This window comes from Martes martes, assembly GCF_963455335.1.
Source record: "Martes martes genome assembly, chromosome: 9".
In the NCBI taxonomy this organism is placed as follows: Eukaryota; Metazoa; Chordata; class Mammalia; order Carnivora; family Mustelidae; genus Martes; species Martes martes.
The window spans coordinates 59,036,466-59,063,755 of NC_137896.1; the positions used below are offsets into that span (position 1 = coordinate 59,036,466).

The following is a 27,290-nucleotide window of genomic DNA, read 5'->3' on the forward strand; positions in this document are numbered from 1 at the left end:
CACAAGTAGGCAGAGAGGCAGGCAGAGAGAGAGGAGGAGGCAGGCTCCCTGCTGAGCAGAGAGCCCAATGTGGGGCTTGATCCCAGAACCCTGGGATCATGACCTGAGCCGAAGGCAGAGGCTTTAACCCACTGAGCCACCCAGGCGCCCCCAGACTGGGCCTTTCTAGACAGACTAAACTTCTGTCTCAAAATTACGAAGGGCAAATAATGACCTACTCACTGAAGTCCCTCCACATTAAAACAGGGAACACACACTAAAGTTTCAGGAGACCGTTTCAAGGAAAATGAATGTCCATGACCCAGTGGCTAATACACTTGAGGATTAACTGGTATCTTGCTACTCAAATACCCCCAAGATAGAAATATCACAGCCTACAACAGTGCCATCAAGAGAAATAAAATGCAAGCCACATATGTTATGTTACATGTCTAGAAGCCACATTAAGAGAAGTAAAACGATAAAGGTAATTTTGACAATAGAGGTCGTTGAAACTGACATGTACAAAATATCATTTCAATACGTAATAAATTTTTAAAAATTGTTCATAGGATAATTTACATTTTTTTCCCCCAGTAAGTCTTGAAATCTAGTCACAGCACACGTGAGTTTGGACTCACCCCATTTTGGGGGCTCAAGAGCCCCAGGCGGCCAAGGGCCACACCCTGTCGGCAGGGGTCTGGAAGGACTGATGAGAGAACATCCTCGCAATGATGATCACCAAGGAAGCAGCCAGTCTGGAGTGTCCCTCTTTGTGGGTTTCCGTTCTTCCAGCCGACTCTTACTTCCTTTGGGTTCCTGTCACAGTGTTTTAGTACAGCTGTCCCTCACAGTACCTGTCACCTGACTCCCAGCGAGAGCACATGACCCTGGCTTTCCAAATATAATTTAAGCCACTGCAGTAGCCCAGGAGGACAGCATGTGACCAACCAAGGCCAATCTGAATCTTGCCCCAGGACTGGACTACAGAAGCCAGCGAAAAAGTCTTTCTCTTTCCCCTCGGGGTGCTAGGGTGTGATGTGGGGGCTCTTCCCATCACAGGGAGACACTGTCTCAGGATGGGACCATGAAGCTGCCAAGGTCAACCCTAGTCCCAAGCCCTGAGGCCCCGGTGTGGGTCTCTCCTCCCTGGATTCTGCACCTACTCTCTATCCTCCTAGCACATTCTCTCATTTGCTCAGGCTAATCTGAGTTGTGTTTCAGCCACTCTCGTTAGGCAAGTCATGATTTGGGCCAAGCCACACGCCTGGCCCTTTGCCACAGTCTCCCACAACATGCCCTCGGGCTGTCTCTGAGACAGCAGCCCGGGCCACAGAGGGCCCACTGACCAGCCTCAAAAGGCAGGGCTTACAGCTTTTACATTTCCTCAGTGCTGTGTTAGCTCCTGTTCCCTCCGCAGGTCATTGCTTGCCTTTCCGACCTTTGCCCTCACACCTCCATCCAGTGGAAAGATGCGTGCCAGAAAGGTGAGCTCGTTCCCTTTTGTTCTCCCCACGTGACTACTGTCTTATTTCATTTTCCCTCTCACACATCCTGCCTTGAGAAGCAGAACGGTACCACGAATTTGTCTTGGCACTATGGGGTCTCCTTGGCCTCCTTCTGAAATGTATGAAAGGCCTATTCGGAAGCACTGACCTTTTAGAAGCAACTGAGCACAAAAGGACACTGTTCCAGGCCTGAGGTTATAAACACAAAGATGACAATCATGTCCTCTGCCTCTGTGTGGGATCTGAATGGATATTCCCGGCATGGCGGCACACATGGTCACCCAGGACATAGCCACTTAGAGCCCTGGTGAGCTACCCTGTGGAGGACTGTGTAAATAAAGCCCAACGTGTCTAGACCCCATCATAGAGGATGACCGACTGAGAGGATTCTGATAAATGTAAATTTAAATTTACGTCCTTTTTTTTTTTAAGATTTTAAGACACAGCGAGAGAGGGAACACAAACAGGGGGAGTGGGAGAGGGAGAAGCAGGCTTTCTGCTGAGCAGGGAGCCCAATGTGGGACTCGATCCCAGGACCCTGGGATCATGACCTGAGCTAAAGGCAGACACTTAACGACTACTGAACAACAGTTCACTCGCTGTAGTTCTGATGGATAGTCTTATGAAATCAAGGAGTCCCCTTGAAAGTCGATGGGGAAGGAGACAGGGCTTCTTTACCTCGAAGGAGTTTACAAGATAGGTAATTAAAATTCACAGCTCAAATGATTTTTGCTCCTCTCAGGAAGTTCAGCACGCTAATTAATGCTTCAGTGTGCTTAATGTTTTAAGTGATATGGAAAAATAATGAGTGAAATTCACATAGAGACATTAGTGGGTGGGTTTTTTTTGCCCACTGAATGAACTGCCTTGCCAGAGAACTAGCATGAGCCCACCAGGTCTGACACTTCTAGAGAGAGCAGACCACAGAGGTCTGCTCTTCTACTTGGCTTATTATCATCCTTCAGCCACAAAGAGCGGGGAGCTGTCAGGCAGGGAGCAGCCCCTCCCATCTCTCCACAGCCACACCAGTTTGGGTGCCTTCCTCAAACCGTCCCATTACACTGTCCCTTCTTCCCTACTTCAGCAGGAGGACAGGCTTGTGGGTCTGAATGGATCACCCTAAGTCACCAGAAGTTGCAAACATCTGTCAAATTAAGCCATATTCTAAGAGTCCCATGGGGAAAATTCTTGCCTCAAAATGGCGTGGTCATCATTCCCTGGGTTCCCAAAAACTGTTACTTGCTGAGGAAACTAAGGCAAGTCAGCCACCCTGCCCAAGCCTCAGGGCCTTATCTTTGAAATGGGAGCACAACTGTACCTACCTAGCCAGCACACCTGAGATAATGTGGGACTCCCTGAGCCTCCTCCCCCAGAGCTCACCTGCAGCAGGACTGAAGACTGAAGACCATCTTTGAGTATGTTCCCACCTCCCCCCATATAAGTTAGAATACTTAGCCATTCAAAAACCTGGAGGACCCAGAAAAGTTAAAAAAATTTTTTTTTTAAAATAAAAACCTTTCAAATCCTCCATGGACTCATGACCCAAAGGCAACCACCCCTGACATATTATGTTTCCTTTCCTAAGTACGGGTACCTTTTACACAGTTGATATCATGCTGCAGATTTAACTTCATATGGTACTTCTTTCACTGAAGGTTACATGCATTTTCCTGTGTTACTCTGTAGTCTCCGGAAATAGTACTTTTAATAGCTGTAATTATTCCAGCCAGTGGCCGCTCAGGGTTGATTCGACCACACCAAGCTTCTCAGACATTGCCGTTTCCAACTTTTTGCTCCTGCAAACAACACTGTGGTTAGCAGTTGGGTTTACTCCCTTAGGGGAGGTCCCGGAAGTAGAATTATGGGGCTCATACACTCACATCTGAGCACGAAGATGTAAAGGGCTCTTAACACGTCCTGCAGATGGCTTTCCTCATACACACCACCATAAATGCCATGTTTCGAAAGCACGTTTCACATCCCTAGGAGTGACCATTTACGATTTTTTAAAGATAACTTGATTAATGAAAAACGATCTCATCATCTCTATTTGCACTTCCTCGACTTCTCAAGAGACCAACCGTTTTCCTGTTAACCATATGTCATTCCTCTTCTGTGCCTTCACAGGAAGGAATGGGCCCTGCCAGAGTGGGGGCAATGGATCTCAATCTCAGCGTGCTGAAGAATGGGCGGAAACATCCGGTAGGGGGAGGGGGGATCTATCGTTTTAGCTAATTCTGATGCAAGTGATTCTTGGGCCAGAATCTGAGAAGTTCTGGATTAGAGTCTTAGATATAAAGTCTCTTCCTAGAGGTTCCCTTACACGGAAGATTTCATTCTTTTCAGCAAGCATCCTGTCCAGGTGAACTGTCTTTACATTTTGGTTGCCGTTTTATGAAGCACGGAAGTTTAAATCAAATCTGTCAATATTTTATTTTGCAACTTCTTTTTGTTCTTCTATAGAAAATTCTTTACTTAAGTTTCACAAATGTTTCTTTTTCTATTTTCTCCTACTTTAAAAAAATCACTGTTAAATCTATCTGGAATTCAAGTTGGCTATCTAGGGTAAAGTGAAGATGTAAAATTTTAGATTTTTGTTTTTCAAAATGACTAACTACCTTCCCCAACACTACAGTGTAATTTCTCCCTCTGTCACCAACTTGTGGGGTCTCTTTTAGCTTACATCAAATTCTTACAGATAGTGGAGCCTCTGATGGGGACATACTTATGCCATATTCCCTCTCTTTCCCTCCTACCTCTCTCCAGTTTTTCAAAACCTCTTTTCCACAAATTTTAGCCTTGAAAAAACTCCTGGTACCTGAAAACTTCCACACCATGGCTTTAGAGCAAAGTTTAAAAAGTTCAACAATTTTAGGGGCACCTGGGTGGCTCAGCTGGTTAGCATCTGCCTTTGGCCCAAGTCATGATCTCAGCGTCCTGGGACTGAGCTCTCCATTGGACTCCCTGCTCCGCAATGAGTCTGCTTCTCTCTCTGCCTCTCCCCCACTGACCCCTGCTCATGCTTTCTCACTCTCTCTCTCTCTCAAATAAATAAATAAAATATTAAAGAAAGAGAATTCAACAATTTTAATTTCTTTCTACTGATGATTCGGAAACATTATAGCTTTCTGTATATGATAAAGTCACATTCCTAATAACTTTACAGTAATGTTGTGATCTGAATATAGTTGAGGCAGAAATTTTAGAGCTGAAGGGACTGTAGGGAACATCTATAGTTCAGTCTCTGTGAGAAAACAAACTGAAGCCAAGGGTCATGACACCAGGTGCCCAAATTCCTGTAGCTAATGGGCAATGGGGCTGGAATTCACAGCTGGCCTCTGCTGGCAACTATGCCCACCCTTGGACCGGCTGCCACCATCCTCTCCTTTCCAGGATTTATTAGTGGTCATAATTAAGCAGGGAGGTGACAGTTTATTTGAAGACACTGTTTAGGGTCCCTTAACTACTTTTAGTCCTATACTCAACTACCAACCAAACCTGAGAAAGGGGAGCTGACTTTAGGCTGAGGTGCCACATTAGCTAAAAGAAATGCTTCTAGAAGAATCATTCAGAAAAAGTGCATCTTGCTCATGGAGCAGTACTTGGGGAAGGAAACTGACTACCTTCTTCACCCCAGTGAGTCTCTAAACTCAGGTTGACCTAGATTCAAACATATGGGAATCCCAGGCTCCTGAGATTGATGTATGGACAATGGTGTCAGGTGACATGCCACAGTGGGCCCTGTGTATTGATGTGTCCCAGCCATACACTGGCTCTACCCTACAGCAGGGCACTTGGGGCTCATGGTGAGGCAGCTTAAGGCAGAGAACAGGTGTCAGGGCAATTCGGGACAACAATAACAACAAGCTTTTCCCTCAAATAGAATTTTTTTACCAGTCTGAAATTAAATAGAAAGTCTTGTTGGACATATGGGAAAGTTTCTTGACAACGTAAATGTCAAATCTAAAATAATTTCCAGCGCTAGATCTATCTAGTCTCTGACTAGAGAGAAATGTCCTCTTTAGGTATCTCCGGCCCCATATTTTCTGATTATGCAGGTAACCTCTTAAACACCCACACATTTAAGCAAAAGATCACTTTCCCACCTGAGATGGCATGTGTATATTCCTGTCATTCAATAGGATGCTTCAGAGAAACAGTGTGTGCTCTAGGCCTAGAGGTGACTGTTTTACGGTGACCTGGCTTAGCTCTATGCCACACTATGTAGGGCATCTGAGGCTCTGCGAATTCTCTTTTGACTGTCCATCTCCTCCTTCTTGAGATCCTTTGTGACTTCCCTTAGAGCCCGGAGTGGCAAAAACTCAAGTTCTGATCCAGATCTTGACCTGTCCCTGTTCCTATAAGAACTTCTCAGGACATTACCCTCCCAAGTATGATGCAGACATTTCTCCTAGAACATTATAAAATCCTCAAAAATTGCATCCTAAAAAAAAAAGGCTTATGAAAAAAAAATAGGGATAGAGCAGACCATCAAGAACCCACAGGACTTTGTAATCAGGACTCTCACAAAATCCATAACAATCCTCCTAAAAACATGACCCTGGCTGAGGCTGAATCCTCCTGGGGCCAGTCAGGCATCTGAGCTCTCAGTCCTGTGCAGTCTTCTCCCTGGGTTTGTGCTTCCCCCTTGCCAGAGAAAGTCCTCGAAGACATTCGCTTCTGTAAGAGACTAGATCCATCAAACTTAAAAATATGTGCCAGGGACTCCCCTTCTTCATCAATCCTTTGTTTTCTCCTCTCCAGCACAGGAGGGCCTATCTTCACAGGGGTTTTTATCTGCAGGTATCACTCTCCAAACACAGCAGGAACCAAAGTGGTCCTTGAAGTCACTACATCAGCCACTTCTTGCCCAAAAAGGAGGCACTTCTACACTATTCTTGGCTTCTTTCTGAAGGTCTTCATATCCTGCTGAGGCCTTCTGAGTCCTTGTGAGATTAATGCAGAATGTGAACGCGTTTGGGAAAGTCTCACTATGTTCCAGCCAAAGCAACCCACGCCTCCTGAGGGCATCACACCTTGCTGAGGAGTTGCTCATCAGCTCCTTGGATCTGAACATTTTTTTCTTCCCATTGACTGATCAGTAAAATATATACAACATGAACCTGGCCATTGTAGCCATCTTTCAGTGGACAGTTCAGTGGACAGTGGACAGTGGGGTGTTAAATATTTCATTGCAGTAAACAAAAAAAAGTCTGCTAAAACCGATTTAATCAAAAGATCAACAACAACAAATGAGATCAGAAGATAATCATAAAATACTTCTACCACCAACCTCCTCCTTGTTTTTCCTTCCTTTCTTTTCTTTCTTTTTTTTTTTTTTTTGTTTCACATCATTCTTCTTGTCTTTTCTTAAATTCACCTATGGGTAGCACATTCGCAGCAGCTCGGGCCAAGTTCAAGGGAAGAGCCTAATGACCATCATTATGTCTTATACTCCAAAAGTACAAAGGGTTCTGAGATATAAACATATAATAAATGCTTTTTCTTCTGTTCAAACTTATGTTTTAGGAGGAAGCCAGGGAGATGCTTCAACAGCATGCAAGTGGGCTCTCCCAGGGTCAACGGTCTGATGGCCCAGGTCCAAACTGTGGCTATGTGACCTTGAGCAAGGGACTGAACCTCTCTGGGTCTCAGTTTGCAAGCTATAAAGTGAGGATAAAGAGCAGAGCAGATGGGTTAATATAGTCTCTGCATTTCCAACAGCAGAAGGCACATCAAAGTCCTCCATAAGTGTCAGCAACTATTACTGAAAGGCCAAGACCCACCGACCCAAATATTTCAGGTGGAGGGCTATGAATAAGGCATTTTTATTTTGTGTGGTTGAACTTCAAAATGACGTATTCATAGAATTCATAAAAATACCTTAAATAACTTAAGGACATGAATAATTGTTCTTTCAGCGACGAAAATAAATACTCTTTTTTAGCTTAAAAAAAGGCTCATTGTTATTCTTGGTAGTCAATGGCACAAGGGTTGTTATTAGGATGGAAAAAAAAAATCTTGACAGCTTTGACTTAACTCCTACACTCAGAGGATGTCATTTAATTTAAAAGTACAAACACACACAAAGACAAGAGAAGAAATGCCTGTTTAAAACCATCCCGTCTTCAAAACTTGCAGATGTCTTTCAAAACCCTACATAATATTTTTAGAGTTTATTTATAAACTTAGATACTTTAGACACATTTTGTGTAAAACTTAATGTTTTAAACTCTGAAAACTTTATTCTTGAATTCTAGAAAAGAAGGATTCTAATGTCCCCTTTGACTACCAATGATGTTAAACACACAATAAACACACAAACAATAAACTGGGGGGCAGGGGGACCCCCTTCAGAAGAACATCCCATGGGGCTGTCGGGACCACAGCGACGGTACAAACATCGCCAAGTCATTTGGCCGTGGCCTCCACTGGCCTCAGGCCGGACGCAGTGCCCAGGGCAGGGAGGCCATGACATTGAACTTCCGGTAGGTGTCAAGAAAATGACTAAAGAAGGACATTATCAGAGCGATTGGGAAGACTTCATTCCTGGCCAGAAAACCTCTGCCATGTCAAGGCTGAGAGCAGGGGTGAAGCGAGACAGACGAGAATCTTCCACTGTAGGGAGTCCTCGGATGATGAAGACAGCCAGTCACTATTAAATACCAGGATGGGGCTTTCCTGCCCAATAAAACAGTATGCCCCTCAGACCGGTGGTTCACTAATGTGAAGTCCGAGTTCAAGGATGGCAGTCAGGAGCTCTCTGCACGCAAACACTTTGGTGTCCATGTGCCTCATGACCAAGTGCACAACTGATAATGGACGGTTGCAAGGCGGGCCCTGCTGGTGAACACCGGACCACTCTCAGTGCCCACTATCTGACTGGGAGCGACACAGCATGAGGAGTTCCCAGGCTAACCGATGCCGGTCAGTTGTTTATTCTCAGCCAGCGCCATGTTGGTCCTGAGATCCTAAGTATACAAACAATGGCCAGACCATATGTAGAAAAAGAACTCTGACCCCCCATCCTGCAGCAACCTGGCCAGGAAACCCAGTGCTCTCTCCAGTCCCCAGCCCGGGAAGCCAGCCTGCAACCTCCACATCATGCCTGCAGGAAGTCAGGCCACCTCCACTAGCCATAATCTAAAACACCAACCGACAGCCTCTGTAATGATCAGCCCCAAATGGCCAGGACTTGAGTAAAAATGAATAACTTCCCTGATTCCCAACATCCCCTACTGCCACCTATGGAACTACCAGACCCTTAATGGATCACCTCCTGGAGCTCACCTCCAGCTTCCCCATGCCGACAGCCTCCCATCAGGGCACACGGGCGGGGGGGCCTTCCCCGCCTCCACTATAGACCTTCCCCTGTCCTCTGCCTGCCCCCGAGTCTCTGCCAAAATGCAAGAGAAGGTGGCCGACGCCCTCGTTCTAGTAGGCTCTGCAGAAAGAGCGTTTGCTGGATCTCGTCTGGCAGGCTCTCGTGTATTTCCACAGTCCTGTGTTGCTCATGCCTTCCTCATCCTTGCCTGTCTGTCTCCTTCCTGAGCCAGAGTAGCCAGAGGAAAATTCATTTCAATGAAAGGGTCAACCACTGCTCTGGGGAAAAGGTTAGACCTACACGAGACCAATATGTACAACCACAAGACATTCTTCTTACTTTCAGTTCATATACATGATTTCCCTGGACAGCATCAGTAGTGAATGAAAGCAACCAGAAATTCCCCCCCTACACTCATCAACCGAACAGCTCATTGGAATGGCAATGCATTATGAAGGATTTATTTCAAAATGCACCCTTGGACCTACGCATGTCAGCCTTCTACCCTACATCTTCGACACCTGTAAAGTCAATGGGGAATTATACAAAATCATTTCATAATCACAGGTTCCTCTGTGTTGCCAGGAGAAAGAACGGTGAACTTTTCAGTGGAGTTTATGTATCCTTATTTCTTTGAATTCTCTGAAAATTGGTGCTCTGGGTATGAAATACATGGTTAAGGAGAGTCATCAAAATGCTGGCTGATCTGAGCCCCCGAGCCTCTAAACATCCTGAGCCAAAGGCCCTGGGGCCCCTCCAAGCACCAGCTCAGAATCTGGCCCTCAGTGGCATCCCAGCGCACAGTGGGGCTGGAATTGCTTAGGTCTGGTATGGGATGTCGCACAGCAATTCCCATCTTTCAACCCATCCGAACGATTCACTGACGGGTAAGGTAAAGGAAGTCCTGAGTGGGCTTCCTGATACGTAAGTCCTTCCCAAGCCTCATCCACTTTTCTTTATAAAGGGATTCATCAGCTGGCCTCACAAATATATCATCTGCTTCCTTAAAGAAATGGAACTTTTTTTTTAAATCACAAAGAAGTGAAAGTTCATACTGGAGTTTGGAAAGCATCTGAATTTAAATCATTTTTCTTCTTTTGCGTCACTGAGTGTTAAAAAAAAGAGAGAGAAAACATGGGTTGGGGCCATTTCAATCATTCACATATAGCCTTCAGCCTATAGAAAATACAGCGTGTAGAATAAAATATTCCCAACATGCTGAAAACATTGTTAACTGGTACCTGAAATATGGGAGTCCTTTCCCATAATGAAGGTATGATTGCCTATTTATCTAATGTGTTTTTCCTACCCAATGCTCCAGGCCTCAGAACCAAATCACTGTCTGGCTATAAGCTGATTTTAATGTGTGTGCGTGCAATAGCGAGGAGTCTTTACAGCCAACGATTAAAGCTCGAACAAAACAGAGACTTTGGACTTTGATCAGAAAATGGATTAAATTCCCAGATGAGGCTGATCAGAAGCGGAAACGCCAGGAGACGCCAGCATTCTCCACTTCTTCCAGGAATAGCTTGGGACAGAGTCCTTTCATTAGGACTGTACTCTTCTGTAAAAGGATCCAGCTACAATTTGTAAAAAATGGCAGCTTATTCATGTACCAGTGGCGGGGGGGTGTCTTTGCTTAAAGATGGGACACTGGAAGAGGCCGTCCACAGCTTCCTGGTCCTGCCGATGTCCCCTGTGGGCTGTGCTGTCCTTAAACATGTCTCAGAGATGGGACATAGGTTTCTCTGGGCACAGTGATGTGCCCAGTTATGTGGCCTGTTTGTCAAACCATCCAGGGTCTGAGATGCTGCCCACTGGCACAGTTATGTACTTCATGTATGTGGATGTTGCAGAAACATGAGACGGCTCTGTAGGGACACTCACACCCAGACCAACAGCCAGGGACGCTGCAGCATCGGTGCCCACCCCTAGACCCCAGGCAAGGTGACGAGAGCCTATGGAGACACTCTACGCGCGTGCTGGCTGAACCCCAGAGATGAGGGATGGAAGACAAAGGATGTTCTCTGCTTATGCACAGGGGAGAAGTAGCTGCCTCTCTCTCTGCGTGTCCAGAAAGGTGGAAGAGACGCCTTTGCTCCTTGGAGATGAGATAGAAAGGACCCTGGGTTCCTACCTTGACCTTCTGAATGTAAAATCGCCCCAGGAGTCAGAGTCCCACGTGTCTGGGCTCTTATGACCTAGAGAGTTCTCTAAGGTCTGGGCTTTGTCCCTTTGGAAGGTAAATACCGAGGGAGATAGCACTCCAGTCTTCCTGGCACCTGGGGCTTAATTATGTGTGTGTATGTGTGTTTCTGCAGGATCGGTCTGGCTATAGAATGTTCCAACCCTTAGTCAATGGACAGAGCAGCCAGCCACTGGTCCTGGTCATTCTCCTATACAGCCCTATAGCAAGATCCCAGCCACCCAGGGATATGTTTGCTTCTTTCTCTTTTAGACTTCATTTTATTTATTTGACAGACAGAGATCACAAGTAGGCAGAGAGGAAGGCAGAGAGAGAGAGAGGAGGAAGCAGGCTCCCTGCTGAGCAGAGAGCTCGATGTGGGGCTCGATCCCAGGACCCTGGGATCATGACCTGAGCTGAAGGCAGAGGCCTTAACCCACTGAGCCACCCAGGCGCCCCTGCTTCTTTCTCTTTTAACACTTTATCCATAATTTTCTTAGGTATAATTGGCAGGAACATAAATGTTCACTGAAGAAAACTTAACAGTGACAAGCAGTAGGCACCACTTGCTTACTGAGTACCAGGCACAATCTTAGGGGCTTCGCACAGACTATGCTAGTGAATCCTCAGACCAACAGCATGAAGCAGCCACTACCAGACCCCTAGCTGATGCGAGGATGGGGAGGTTCCAGGTTTCAGCAGCTTTCCTGAGTGGTACAGCTGGGAAGGAATACAGCAGGAGCCTAACTCTGAGCCCCTGATTTGTAAGCACTGTGTTCTTACGTTTTGACAGATAGATCGGTCCTTTCGTTTACCCATTTTTTTAAATTAAAATGGAATCAGACTGTCATTTGTCACTTGTCCCCTTACACTTCTCAGGCACTAACAATTTTCAGAATATGTTCACCCTCAATGATCTCACTTGATCATCACACAAATGCCTTTGGAAGGTGGGCTTGTATTCTCAATTTCTCAGAGGACACAGAGAAATGAAGTACTTCCCCGTGGCTGAAAGGGACTCGAACAGGGGTCTCCTGGTCCTAGTGCCACTGGTCTCTCCATCTCAATCCAGTGACTATGGAAATTTGTCTTTAAGGAAAAGAAGTGAAATCAGTGCCTACAACCATGAAAAGCAAATTTTATGTTTATTGTTATACCTTATGGAAATCCTAAAAATAAGCTAAGCCAATGGTGGTGATCTGGGGACTTCAGTACTCAGTATTTGTCTTTTAATTCACAACTATAATCCTGCTCCTGTTTGTAAAATGACCAGCACCTACATCGAAATATAAGGGGAGGCACAGGGAAGGGTGCATGATGACCTCATACCCGGAGGCTTATGACCTGTTTCTGGGCCCAGCTCTGCCACTGCCAGGCTCCAGCCTCAGTTTCCTCTTCTGTAAAATGATGGCCCTGGTGACCTGACTGAGTCTCTTCCAGCTCCACAGCCTCGACTCTCTCCTAGAGGACACATCCTGGGGAGACTCGATCATAAGAATCAAAGCCCAGGATGACAGTGTCTGTCTTCAACCAGATTGGAAGCTAACCCCAAATAGTTCCCAGAGTTAACCGAAAGAGGAAACTGCAAAAGCAAAATGTAAACTGTTTATCTGAAGAAAGGTAATCTGTAGTTAGGTATAATAAAGAGAATAGGACATTGGGGTAAATATGGCATTTTATAGCCTAGCTTTGAGAGAGAATATAAAAGAGATCCACCATGGGCCTGAGTTATCAGAATCAATTATTTCCTCTCTGAATTCAAGGGAATTCAGGCTTCCACATTGGATGGAAAAAATCTTGGGATATGAGGTTTGCCCTAGAACACTACTAAGCCCTGGAAGGGTGGGGACAAGCTGAACGACTCCGGTGTCTGCGAGCATCAGAATTTACTAGAATTAGCCATACAAGGGCCACCACCAGCGCTCAAAGGCGCTGTTGTTTTTAATTCTGGATCCTGAAAAGTCTGCCCGAGAACTAAAAGGAGGACCACATTTCACAACTGACAGACCTCGCCTCTAAATCTTTCCAAACTTCTTCCCTATTTCCAAGCACACTTTTCCCTATCTGAGAAAGCTGGGGGGGCATCATACCTCCCACGCCCTGCAGACCTCTCTCCCAGGCACTGCTCCTGTGGCCCAAGGATGCACCGTCATGCTAGGAACGAAGTGCAACACCGAAGAACCAGGGAGACGTTGAAACCAGGATGCTGATTCTGCGTGTGGGGACTGGATGACGAAGGGAATTCACGTGGGCTAGCCTACCCGCACAATCACAATTCAAGTAGCCCTTGGATCACAGTTAATTCCTGCTCATATTCATACACGGTCGGCCACGAAAACAAGGGATCGCAACCCCTCTATCCCCCTCATCATCGCCCAGGGCGCAACTGTAAGCTATAGCTGGAAAACCGTCCCAAATCAGTTTCTTCAGTTTAGAACTCTATGAAGCAAGATCCAGCCCAGAATAATTAAGATAGATGTTATTCAAGGATTCTGGAGAGAAAAAAAAAAAAAAAGATTCACTGGGTCAGTGTAACACACTCATTCTGAGAAGGTGCTGGATGGCTAATCCTCCTGCCTCTTCGGTGTGGGTGTGGTACAAACCGGAGCCAAGGGGTTCTGTGCCCACGCGCCTGTGTATGCCAGTCACGGGACAGACCAAATTCCCTTACTGATGGTCATTTGAGGTTCTGCTTCCGTTTCCATCAGTGGTGGGTGCAGGGAGACAAAGATAAGTGATCTAACAGGGCTCCTCAGGGCTTCACCCCCAAGACGAGCCCAGCGCCTTGGCCCACAGCGGTCCAAAGCTAGTGAGGGGAAGAGGGTGGGCAGATATCTCCCCACAAGTCAGACCCCGTTATTCAAAACTCTCAATATCTTGCCTGCATGGATTTTTCCTTAATGAACACTGAGTGCCGAGGTTCACACTTGCATGGGCAGGGGACAAAGGTGGGAAAACGCACTTCAGGTGATAACTTCTGAGAGGCTTCTCCATAAACCAGTCAGCTGCTGGTTTTCTAAGCCCTGGGGCTGATGACACTCAGCTGAAATGGTGTCTCACAAATGGGGTGCGATGGTGGCCCCCACCTTTTCGTGCTGACTTCTCTGTTGCTCTCTGCCGAAGAAAGATATACATGCCTCCAGAGAAAATGAGGAGAGATGTAAGGAGTGTCCCGATTTAACAGTCCTTATTACGGCCAAAGAAATAATTTTGAAAAGCAGGTTAGCTACTAAGAGATGGCAAGGAACAGCACAATGATTTTGCCTGACAAGGATGTTCCTGCCAGCTTTCCTCCCTTACGGCCTTTGACACCCAGCCTCCACTTCCCGAGGGCTGGGCTGAACATGGACACCAAATCGGGGTTGCTCTCTACCCCAGCCCGAACCCAGCCACCACACAGTAATCTCCTGCTCGAGACAGCCACGTAAGCTACAGAAGTCCTGTTCAAGATGCTCGCTGGGCACCGTAAACGTCCTATCCTCTTAGAAGGAGAGTTTCAGAAAAAGTAAACAAAAACGGGCTGTGCTATTTTCGGTCCTTCTTTAAAGGGCTACATTCAAGTTCTTTCTCTGAATGTTCCCGGGCATGTCACTTAATATCTCTGAGCCCTGGTATCTTGTACATAAAATGGGAATCGACTAGTGCTCCCTCGAGAGATTGTGGTGGAAGCAAAGGAGCTCATGGGCGTGACCATGACCGGGTGAATGCAGCCCCGCCTTGACCCCTAGATCTAATGATAGTTCATGCTGCCTAATTAGGGAAAAATGACAATGAGATGCCCCCAGAGTGGTAGTGACAAAACTAGGGGATTGCAGGGAGAACGTCCCACTGTGGACCCTGCCCCCACCCCATGCAAGAGAAGCACTGTTCAAAGTTGTTCAAATACACAGGCATTTCCTTCTGCATCACAGACACGAGGGAGTGCTGTGCTTTTGCTCTGTTTATCTGGAAGGAAGTCAGATGTCAGTGCCTACAAGGATGAGTGAGTTCCAGAAGTGAAAGTGGACAATCTGTGTCCAGCCTTGTGCTTGTTTCTCCCTGTTCCCAGCCGCCCCAGCACGCTGGTTTCCTTATCTTATTGTACTCATGTCAGAGAGCAGCCTTGCCGAACATGGAGCGAGATAAGACAATGGTGGGGTGGGGGGAGCTGGCTGTTTGGACTGCAGTGTTCCCTCCCAGGATTTCTGGGCGCTGAGTGCGCTGGCAAAGGCCAGGGGGAGCCTCATTCTTGCCGTGGGGCTGGATTCCAGCCTCAGAGGCAACATGCTCCAGTCTCAGCAGAGAAAAGGGAAGCCCTGAACCTTCTGGAATGGGTCAGCGGGCCCGCCTGGCTGCAGGAGCTGCGAGTTCTGGGAGCAGGGAAAGGCCGCTTGGCTTTCAGAGCCTCTCATGTTCATCTGGAAAACATGAGCCAAGCTGTTCTGGATGAACACTGAGGTCCTGTCTTCCTCTGTTCTGCTACTGTAATAAGTTACCATAGACCGAGTGGCTTGAACAACAGACATTTATTTTTCATGGTTCCAGAGGCGGGAAGTCAGAGAACAGGATGCCAGCACCATCAGTCCCAGTGAGGGTCTTCTTCCTCGTTGCAGATGGGGGCCTTTTCTTGTGTCCTCACATGACAGAAACAGGGCTCGCTAGCTCTCTGTCCTCTTCTCCTAAGGACACTACTCCTACCCATGAGGACCCCACCCTCATGACCTAATCACCTCCCAAAGGCCCGACCTCTTAATACCATCACGTTGGGATCAGGGAATTTTAGGGGGACACAAACACCGTCCATTGTAGATCCTTTCCTTCTATTGCAAAAGCAACTTATTAGCCAGAATCAGGGTGTGTGAGTGTGAGTGTGAGTGTGTGTGTGTGTGTGTGTGTCCAATCCAAAGAGTAAACTCCTGTTTCCACTGAAAGACAGCTGTTTCTTGTTCCTTAGGGGACCATGACATAGGAGGAAAGTAACAGGATCCTTCCAGGGCGGCGAGAGCTGAGCCCTAATTCTGCAGGCCAACCCTCGTTAGAAAAAACAAGAGGTCATAAGAAATAGCACATGTCACACTTATCGTGGTGGGAGGCCCCGCGCATCAGAATCCACAGGAATATGCGAGGTCTGTTTGATTTAGACTGAATTTTCAGATACAAAAGGTTATCAGGCTATTTTGTTCTCAAAAATGGCAAAAGCTTTTGAAAGCAAAGTGTGCAACCCCCAGCATCTGCCAAGACATTTTAAGTGTTTGGCTTCTATAGTCTGAGTATTTCACTTTTTCCCATGACGTTAGCTTTAAAGAGAACACTGGGATATATTGTGTCTTTAATTGCTAGCGTGTACCTTGTCGGAAAAAAAGCAAGCACTTCATTCAAAAAGAAATCACCTTGAGGCTGGTATTTATTGGTGGAAATGGTGGTGTGTGGGGAGTCTGGGGGAAGAGCTAGTCCCAGCAGCGAGTGATAAAAATAGCACCACTACTTTTCGCTGTAATGGACATTCTCTCCCCTTGTTTTTCACTGTTTAGTATTAACACCTACATTTGGCAGATGAAGAGACTCAGTTTTGGGGTGTCTGTGACTTGCCAAGGTCACTCGGCCATGGTGACCATGACAGGGAGCCAAGGCTTCCTGCTCCAGGCCACAAGCTGTCTTCATCAAGCCATTTAAGATGCTGCCCGCCCCTATGGGGACGGCCACTCACACACTGTGCTTTAAGGTCAGGTCATGGGTCAACACTGCCGCTGCCGAGGAAAAGGCTGAGTGTTTTTATAGGTAGCTCGTATAAACAATATATACGAGAGCTGTCAAACAAAAGCTGCTAGAAAACACAAACAGAACCTCAAGTAAGTTCATCCTAATGCACAAACAGTAGCACAGACAGGAATGAGACTGCGGCTTCACAGAGCTATGTACTTGGAAACACGGCAAGACAGAAACAGGAGACTTCGCACAGACGGGTTAAACCGTGGGCCACACGGAACTGCTAGCTCCCGCAAACATGGCACAACCTCACAGACACCGGAACACAAAAGGAACTGTTCTTCTTTTAAAATTTTAAATTAAAAAAATTTTTAAATTAAAATTTAAAATTTTTAAAATTGGGGTGCCTATGTGGCTCAGTGGGTTAAAGCCTCTGCCTTAGGCTCAGGTCATGATCCCAGGATCCTGGGATCAAGCCCCACATCGGGCTCTCTGCTCAGCAGGAAGTCTGCTTCCCTTCCTCTCTCTCTCTCTCTCTGCCTGCCTCTCTGCCTACTTGTGATCCCTGTTAAATAAATAAATAAAATCTTTAAAAAAATTTTTTTTTAATTTAAAATTCAAATTAAAAAAATTTTTTAAATCTTAAAATTAAAAATTAAGCATGATCTCAGGGTACCCTGCTCAGCAGACAGTCTGCTTCTCCCTCTCCCTCTCCTCTCTGCTTGTGCTCTTTCTCTCACACACACTCTCTATCTCAAATAAATAACAAAATATTTTAAAAAATTAAAATAAATAAAAATTGAAGCACAATGTCTCCTTCATTAGGCACCGCCACTCTCTCCTGGGTCTTTGCCCGCAAGGGGCCAGTGCAGGTCTCTGCAACAGGTTAGCTACAACAGTCCTGTTGTAGGCTTAGAGACTGCCACTAGCCCACTCACTGGGAGATAAAAGAGAGAAGAAACCCACTGGACAGTTGGAAGGGTCACAGACTCCTCCTGCCGCATCACTCCACATACCCCAGAGAGTAAGAGTCCACATGCGTGTGGCACAAATGGGGGCCAGCCCCACCCATCCCCAGCCGCTCAGCACAGCTGCTTCGGAGGCGCACTGGGACACTGGGGAATGAATGGCGCCCCCAGAGCTGTGTGGCCCCTGCAGCGGGGCCCTGGCTGAGGAGGAGCAAACAACTATCAGGACAGAAACAGTCAGGAAACCTCCCAGGTGAGTGTCTGGAGCAGGTTTCTAGAGAACTCATGGGCCAGGGTCCCGGAGGAGCTGTCCCCAAGTGGGGGAGGCAGACCCAAGATGCTCTGAGGCCCTGTGGAGGGAGAAGGGCACCATCCTGTTTCCTTAGACACTGTTGAGTGGGTCCCATCTGTCGTGGGGCAGCCAGGAACAGGTATAGTGTGTACCTGTACACACACCTGGGCGCCAGCCCCACAGGAGGGGCCAGGGGTACTGGGCCGGAGCCCGGTCTGGCTGTGAGAATAACACACACACACATATGGACAGGAGCAGTGATACTGGTGGCTGTGTCCAAGCAAGAGCGGACCGACAGAGAGTGGCAGCTGGTGCCCCTGCCAGACCAGGTCCTGTGGCTCCCTCGAGAGCAGGCGAGGGACGCAGGGCACCAGGAGCTAAGAGCCGGGTTGCTTGCCGGGGGTGGTGGTGAATGACAGCAAAGAAGGGGGAAGAACCAGATGTATAATACAGGGGAGGGGGCTGCTTTCATCAAGGCCGAGTATAACTCTAAATCAAGGGGTTCTGTGCTTCCCCCGATACAATCTCCAAAACTGGTGGCTTTCCTGATCAGACAAAAGAAGTCCAAGGGTTTTCTATGAGCTGTGTCTCCCCCACACCCCACCTGCAAACACCCAGTTTCAGCTCCTTTGGTTGGTAAACCTGGTGGGTGGCCGTGAGCCATCAATTCCAGAAATGTTTCTGTGACAGGTGTGGCAAGTGTGACAAGTGCTCCCATGATATCAGGACCAGGTGGAACAAGGCCACCTAACCACTCAGGATAGAGATGGAGGCCAGGAGCAGAAGCATTGTGGGAAAGTCCCAGAAACAGCTCTGAAACAAGGAGCTTCCTTACCTCCAATGAAATCAGTTTGTCCTGAGCCATAAATCCAAGAGATGATTATCAGCCAAGGGCTACATATGATTAGAAACAGAATCAAGTTCCCTAACTTGAGAGATCCTAAAGCCTCTTCAAAACCACCATGCAACTCTGTTGTGCCTGCATCTCTCCGACAATCACTGTGAAGGGAAAGGGAGGAGAAGCCATAAAAATAAAATTCTCCCTGACCATGAAAGCCTTGGTGAGCTCAACAGCCATCTCTGTTTTGGCTCCTGAGATGAACTGAGAGGCCAGAGCTACACAGTGAACGTTCTGGGTAACATTCCTTGTGAAACCACTTCACCAGCTCCCCCTGCCCCCACTGTGTCAGCAGGCAGGCTGAGCACATGCCCTGCGATGTGTACTCCTATCATGCTGCTTGACTGTAAAGCTAACTTGACCTGCTATCAGTGGCCAGGAAGGAAGGATTCAGGATCTCTCAAACATCCCTTAACCTTACAAAACGGAACAGCAGAAAATCCGTTATCTAATTCTGGACCGGAAAAAAATACTGGGCTTTTCTAAGCACTAACAACAAATCTGAATTTCACTGCAATGGACTTCTAGTGAAACTACCCCAAGAGGACTGTAGGCCCACAGAGAGGACCAAAGATCAGGCCCTAGACTGGAAATGGAATTATCCCATTCCCAGGAACTTCCTGGAAACATTAGATTTCCTTCTCTGAATTGCAAAGACTACAACAAACTCACATGTCAGCTATGTGTCAGGCAATGCACAAAGTATTTTTTTAAAGATTATATTATTTATTTTTTAAAAGATTTTGTTGGGGCACCTGGGTGGCTCAGTGGTTTAAAGCCTCTGCCTTCGGCTCATGTCATGATCCCAGGGACCTGGGATAGAGCCCGGCATCATCGGGCTTTCTGCCCAGCAGGGAGCCTGCTTCTCCCCCCCCCCCCCCCGCCTGCCTCTCTGCCTACTTATGATCTCTGTCAAATAAGTAAGTAAAAAAAAAAAATCTTTAAAAGATTTTGTTTATTTACTTGAGACAGAGAGAGAGAGAGAGAGAGAGCGTGAGCGCACACGAGCCAGAAGGGGAGGGAGAAGCAGGCTCCCCACTGAGCAGGGAGCCTGATACAGGACTTGATCCTAGGACTCTGGGATCATGACCTGAGCTGAAGGCAGTGGCTTAACTGACTGAGCCACCCAGGCGCCCCTAAAGATTTATTTATTTTAGAGAGAGAAAGAGAGAGAGCATGAGCTGGAGGGGCAGAGGGAAAGAAAATCTTAGGAGGACTCCCTGCTGGGCCCAGAGCCTGATGCAGGGCTCGATCTTACCACCCTGAGATCACAGCCTGAGCTGAAACCAAGAGTTGGATGCTTAACCAGCTTTGCCCACCCAAGCACCTCTCACAAAGTAATTAAGTGACTCCGGTATATTCAGAGAATATATAGAGAATACTGTAAACCCTACAAGTCCCAGAAAGAGTAAAGCTTCTTCGAAACGGTTGGGGCAGCCTGCTGTGTGACTGGATGAGAAGAGTGTGGAAGGCCTTGTCCTCAGAGTTTTCTTAGAAACAGATCACTGAAGGGGTATGTCTCCTAATACCATTTTCAAGACTCTTCTGAGATAATTGCAAGGTTGATGATGTCTGCTTAGTTTTCCAATATTCTCAACTTCAAATAGTCTCGCTGTGTCTTCACAAACCACTGGAACACTCCAAAAATGATTATCATGAACTACCATGCAGCCATTAAAACTATGTTTACCTGGAATATTTAATGACATGGGGAAATGCCTATGTTCAGATTAAGGTGAACAACCAGAACAGAAAACTATAAATGGTATGACATCAGGCATGTGAAAATGCATAAAAGAGATTCAGGAGGTTGGTAATGCATTGTGCTGGTTCAGACATGGGTGGGTGGGTGGGAAGGGGTACGGACACAGTGGTCAGAGTCATCCATTTCGCAGCATCTATCCATCCAAAAGATGTGCCCCTTTACTCAGGAATCCCCTCCTAGTAATCCCTGACTTAGAAGAATCTGGACTGAACCCGACGATATACAGATAAAGAAACTAAAACAACATAGATTATAATAGTAAGAACTGGAAACAGCATAATAGATGTTTAAAGTGGGTTAAATAAATTATACTTCCGAGTATGACTACATAGTCTTTAAAAAGAATGAAGTAGCTATAAGAAATAATCTTGAAAAAAGTCGCTATGTAAAAATGCATGGTGTAAGTTCTGTTAGTTTAAAAAGAAAACGTACATATATGGGTATATATGTAAATGCGCGGGAAAATGACCAGCGGACTACACCCCGATGGTTCATCTCCTGAGAAGCATGGAGAGCTATGGGGTGTGTCGGTTAGGATGCTTTTGGCTACAGTGAACACAAAGCTAACCTGACTTGCTATCAGTGGCCGGGAAGGATTTAGGATCTCCCAAACATCCCAAAGCTGAGACTCTTTGCAGGCTAATTCGGAAGATCAAGGGCACTATGGAGGCCAGTTCTTCACCTTCGCATTCTCTGGCAGGCCAGCTGTGACCTGGGCTAGCCTGCTCTGGTGGCTGGGGGCTGCCCCACTTACAGGCATTGTGTGGCCAGAAGAAGAAAAGGGCTGCTTCCCCCTTTCATCTCATTGGAAGGACCAGGGAAGCGTCCCAGTGACCCACCCTCATGCTTTATTGGCCAAGATGAAGTCCACATGCTCACGCTGAGCCAATCACTGGCAAGGACAGCAGGCCCACCAGGGTAGCCTTGGCCAATCAGGATTTACCCCCGAGACACGTCGGGGAGCATGGTAGATACTGCAGCCAAATGAGGTTTCTGCCAGGCACAAAAAAGGGAACAATTCTTGCAGGGCACAGACTGTGAAGGGGAGCTTTTTACTAGAGGTGGTCCTAGATTATTTGAAACTTCTACGAGATTACATATATTTAAATATTTATTTATTTATTTACTTTGAGAAGGGGAGCATGGGGGGAGGGGAGGGCCCGAGGGAAAGGGAGAAACAGAATCCCTGCTGAGCTGAGCCAACTTGGGGCTCAGTGGGATCCCAGGACCCCGAGATCATGACCTGAGCAGAAGTCTGTTGCTTTACTGACTGAGCCAGCCAGGTGCCCTGAGATTATATTACATTTTTTAAAAATCTAACATTAAAAAAAAATTGAATGCATTGATCTAAGACCAAAAGGAAATTCACCTTGAGATTGCAGGTGATCTTCATGATCTTTACTTTTTTCTGTTTTCCAAAAATTACATATACTTTTATAACAGAAATATAATAATTTAAAATATGTTCTGCTGTTCTCCATAGTTTGACTTTGAAGGGGCCCAAATATCCTTTGTGAAATTGTGCAGTGCCATTTTTTGGTTTGGGAGAGGGAAGAATGAGGCTGCTCAGCTCTGTCATTTGCCTTTCATTAGATGGGCTTGGGTCTACTAGATGTCTGGATGACTCTCAAAGACCCAGGAACAAAATCCTCCCGGCCTTCCGCAAGGCAGCCGTCCACAAAGTTGGGTCCCTGGCTCCCCCACTTCCCACCCTCTGGCCCTGCCACTGCTCTGACCTCCTTTCTGGGTGCTCTCATGCTTGTTGCCCTCTTTCCCTCCCTTGTTCCCCCTCCACTTCCCAAGGACTGCCTGCCTTGGCTCCAATCTTTCCTCTACTTTTCCTTCCCCCACATATCAAACAGCCCTTGGCATTCCCTTACAACTTTGGTTTTCAAGGTTTATTTTAGGCAGGGAGGCATGGAGTGGGAATGATAGCAGTAAAATCTCCTTTGCAAATAATAAATGGAACTCTAATATGTGTGTGTTTGTATATATATTTCATATCTCTACATATCTAATATCTATATCTAACATATACACATATATGTATATATGTGTGTGTATATACATGTGTGTTTGTGTGCATATATACACACACATGGAAGTAGTGCAAAGCTGAAATATTTTGAGGGTCATCCAGATTCCCAGATTATCCCTGCTAAGATCAGGATGACAGAGACCACTGCCTTAGAACACCCATCTTTCCCAGACATCAAGAGGAAACAATCAGCTCAGAGCATAAAGTATAAAACGTTTGCCTGATGAATTCTGACACACCCTGCACTAATTTCAGGTAACTCATCAAACTGAAAAGGATTGGCTGATCGCTTAATCCTTCCTTAAGAGTGCCTTGCCAGGGAAGGCACTAATGCCCCTCAAAGAGGAAAGGTAATTGCCCTTCCCTCTGAACCATATTTTGAAGGAGTGACTGACTGCAGGAACACCAGTTGGTCTTTTTTTTTTTTTTTTTTTTTTTTTGAGATAGAGAGAAAATGAGCACAAGCAGGGATGGGGCAGGGCCCAGAGGGAGAGGAAGAGCTGAACAGGGAGCCTGGCTGAGCAGGGAGCCTGATGTGGGGATCAATCCCAGGACCCTGGGATCATGACCCAAGTGGAAGGCCGACACTTAACCAACTGAGCCATCTAGTGCCACTGCCCCCCACCAGTTGGTCTTGATCAACACAGCCTCAGGTAAATTTACTGCTAGAAGGGTATCACCACAGCTGACCAGAAGCCAGGGCTCTGCAGGAGAAGTGTGGAGATGTGCATGTTCTGGAAAATTCCGTTTGGTACCTGATGAACTTCCATAGCTGCCCACCCTCCAGCCCTAGCCTGGTTCTCTACTGCTCATTCTGGGTTTGTTGGTTAAAAAAATTGAATCTCTAATTGGTGAGCTACGTGGAGAATATTTTAGGAATCTCTTCTTCCTCTTGCCCACCAGCCCCCTCTTCCTCATGGACAAGAATACAATCACTTTTGTTATGCCTAGCATGTGTCCTTTACTGGTAATCCTTCCAACATGACAGGGAAGCAATATTCCCACTATTTTTCTGACCAGGGCACTGAGGCTCAGAGAGGTTAAAAAAGTTGCTCCAAGTCACACAGTAGCTGAGCAGGGTACCTGTAGCTACCTCAGGTCTAACTGATTTCAAGATCTGTATTTTATTTTATGCCAGATCACAAAGCTTTCCATTCAAAGATGAAGATGACTCATTAGAGGTCAAGGTCAGCAATGTGGAAGCCCTACCAGAAAATCTCCTTTCCTGGGCCCTTCTCTGGTCCAGGACCTCATTTTCAGTCTAGAAAGAATCTCTCTTTCTTATCTCATCAGCTCTTTGGAGGCAGAGAGGACCCATGTCCTTTATTTTTCTATCACCTGGGCCTACTACACAGTAGGCGCTCAGTAAACACAGGCTGAATTGGATTAAGTGTGTTCCAGAACTTTGCTGGTGTTTCACAGCATCAGGAGCACATGATAGCTTGTGAGAAATGCAGAATCTTGGGTCCCAACCCGGGCGTGCTGAGCCAGCATGTATGTTTAACAAGATCCCCAGGAAATCACATGCACTGTGAAGTTTGAGACATGATGTTTGGCACCTTCCACCTGCTTTAACACACTGTTTTTCTCCCACCAGCGTAGAAGCGAAGCTCTTTCCTTTCTATTCGGCATCATCAGATGGAAACCACACATTGTTTTATGACCCACAGAAGTTCAGGTAATCTTTGAGGGAACTTTACCTAAGAGAAGATACTTCACTTACAATGCCAAGTCGTCCCCAATGTCAAAGAATTCAGCAGGCCACAGTAGTGCCTTAGCTAATGACTGCACTTAGAAATTCTTTTTAACAAAGGTCCACATTTAATAAGTGCTTATTTAGTGTTCCATGGTACTATTAATCATCAGACTTAAACCTGAGTTACTCATAGTTAAGTACTCCATTAGCATTCACAAATTTCTAACCTTTAGATAACTCTCATCAACAATTCAGCTCATTTCCTACACCTCTTTATTGAGCATCTATTATGAACAAGGCCTCGTAGGGATGAGACGTGGTGGGGAATATGAATGTGGCAGTCCCTGACCTCCCATCTTTGCTACAAATAGCATGAACATCAGGAACATGGTAATTAAACATTTGTGTAAGCAAATAATGCATCAAGTATCATTTCCACTATTTAAATGTGAAACTCAATTAGATGCTTCTATGATGCAGCCAATTAAACCGTTGGCGTAAAGCAGCCAAGAATACTGAGTCACTGGGCTATTTTCAACACCTTGTAATTTGACCTCTCATGGGAAAGAAATGTCACCGTTTACATGGGATCAGCATGGGACAATCAGTGTCCCGATCACAATGGAAAAACTGACTTTTTCATGTGAAGAACAAGATACCTACTTGTTTGGAAAATTAGGCAAAAGAACTTAGCCCTTTGCATACTTAAGGGTCAAAAGCAAGACTTCAAAAAAAATTAACATACTCAGATGATTATATAAAAAGTATATGCATGCAGTATTATTTTAATCTGAACAAATCACTAATTTTGAATTTGTAACCAGAAATCAAGGGGCAAGATGAAGAGCCAGCTATAAAAATCACCAAGACTTAAGAGAGATAGCTCAAAAAATAAGATAAATTCAACTTAAAAATGATGTACATCATATGATGTGGGTCTTTTTTTTTAAACCATTTTCATTATTTTTACCATTTTCATTATTTTTATCATTTTCATTATTAAACACCCAGAAACAGTAAAAAGGACCCAAACTCTTAAAAGACCAAACATGCTTAAAAACAATTGTTATTTTCTACATAAAGATGAATTCTTTAGTCATCATCTGAACATTCTCATCATATCAGGGAATTTTTTTTCATCATACTAATTAGTAAAGCCTCACTTGGTTCTTTTCTTGGCACATTTAACTCTTTAGGGGGTAACATTTTATTAATAACATATTTCCTCTAGAATGAAGTCCCTTCTCTCACCTCCCCAGGAGTCATTTGGGGGAATAGTATGAATAAAACCAATTCTATGGTCACGCACAGTGGGACAGATCAGCAAATAAATAGAGACATCGATTTCCCAGAAGAAAATGGCTAAAAGCAGCACATTTACAATTCTTCTACGCCACACTCCCCATCTCTCTGGGAGATGGAAGACAAGTATTGAATGTCTTTATGTTGCACACTTTATTTCTAACTAAATGTTTAAGAAGACTGCTGAGAAATGCCAATACTTCTACAGGTCCTGGTTTAGCTGCACAATGAAACAGAGATTTTTAAAATGTATTATTTTTTGCTTTTGCAAAAATAGTGGTCCCAGTCAGAATAATACCTTTAAACATGATATTTATTGGGGGGTTATTTATTTTGAAAATTTTTAAAAAGATTTTATTTAGAGAGAGAGAGAATAGACAGAAGGAGCAGGGGCAGGGAGAGGAAGAAGCAGAGCCCCCGCTAAACAGGGAGCCCAACACTGGGCTCAATCCCAGGACCCTGAGATCATGACCTGAGCTGAAGGCAGATGCTTAAGCGACGGAGCCACCCGGAAGCCCCCATCTTATGGGTTATTTTTGCCAGACTTTCCCTTTAAGGAAATCTTTGCGACAGAAAGACCTAGTAGTTGCCTTTGAATTTCAAACTGTAACTTCCCACCTAAGAAGGGCAGCTCTGCTTTAATACAAGCCATAATTAGTTGGTCAATTCACTAGTCAGGTACTAAGCCAGTGTTAGATAGAGGTGTGGACAGAGTTACACCTTGCCAGGAACAGCTTTCCAGCTAATTATCTGGAAAGTCCAAACAGGGAAAACCCTCCAATTAAGGAAAAGAAGGTTTGGGTTCTAAAGGATCACACATGACCATTTCGTTTCTGCTAATTGAGTTAATAACTACTCAAATATTTATATCTGTAAAGAAACAGGCCAGCCAATTTAATGAATTTGGGGCAGGATAATAAAGCAGCAGGTACTAACAACAAACAGGTGGGGCTCTCCCCTCTCAGACCCCCTCCTGAACACCTGTTGAATCCCGGGTCTTTTAACTTTCTGAACTAAAGCTTCCCGGATACAACCGTGGTAGTTTTTAGACTTTCTGGAAGTATTTTTAAGGTTTCCATCTTGCTTAATCTACAAAACTGGTTACTAATTATTTATGAATCACAGGGCTGAAAACAAACTTTCTTACCTTGAGCAGTTAAGGAGTGGCAGGCAGAGGAGCGGGGTTAGTTTTTAATTTAGCCCCCTGGCACCTGTCCCTACCCCCTGGTAAACGACCCTGCGCAGCTCTATAGAAAGGTCAAAGGTGCGCCTCCCTCCTCCGCCCGGGGAGGGGGCACACCTCCTATCAAAACAACACGCAGGCATCCAACCTGGGGAGCGGTGGCAAGGCGAAGCGAAGAGCCAGGCTACGCGCTCTCTGAACGTTCAGGGGGCAGACTGGGTACCCAGTCGGGCCCGGAACCAAATCCGACCTAGGGACCGGGAGAGATCGCGGGCCCGGGGCGCGCACGCCGCACTCCCTAGGGCTCCCCGGCTCCCCACTCTTCGCGAAGGAGAGCGATGGGGCTGAGAGAGGCTACAGGGCAACCCACCAGGCTGCTACCTGGACACGGCCTCTATCCACCCCGACGGTACCCTCTGATCTCCCCCAAATCCTGAGGTTCGGGGTGCCTCGTTCGCTTCCTACGG

General features: G+C 46.0%; 1 protein-coding gene across 1 annotated transcript in view; it reads right to left on the reverse strand.

Moving 5' to 3' along the window:
* Positions 1–27,290, reverse strand: part of NPAS2 (neuronal PAS domain protein 2) — a gene marked incomplete at its 5' end in the record, with an annotated part of 158,297 nt that overhangs the window by 124,531 nt on the left and 6,476 nt on the right. The window lies entirely within an intron of this gene.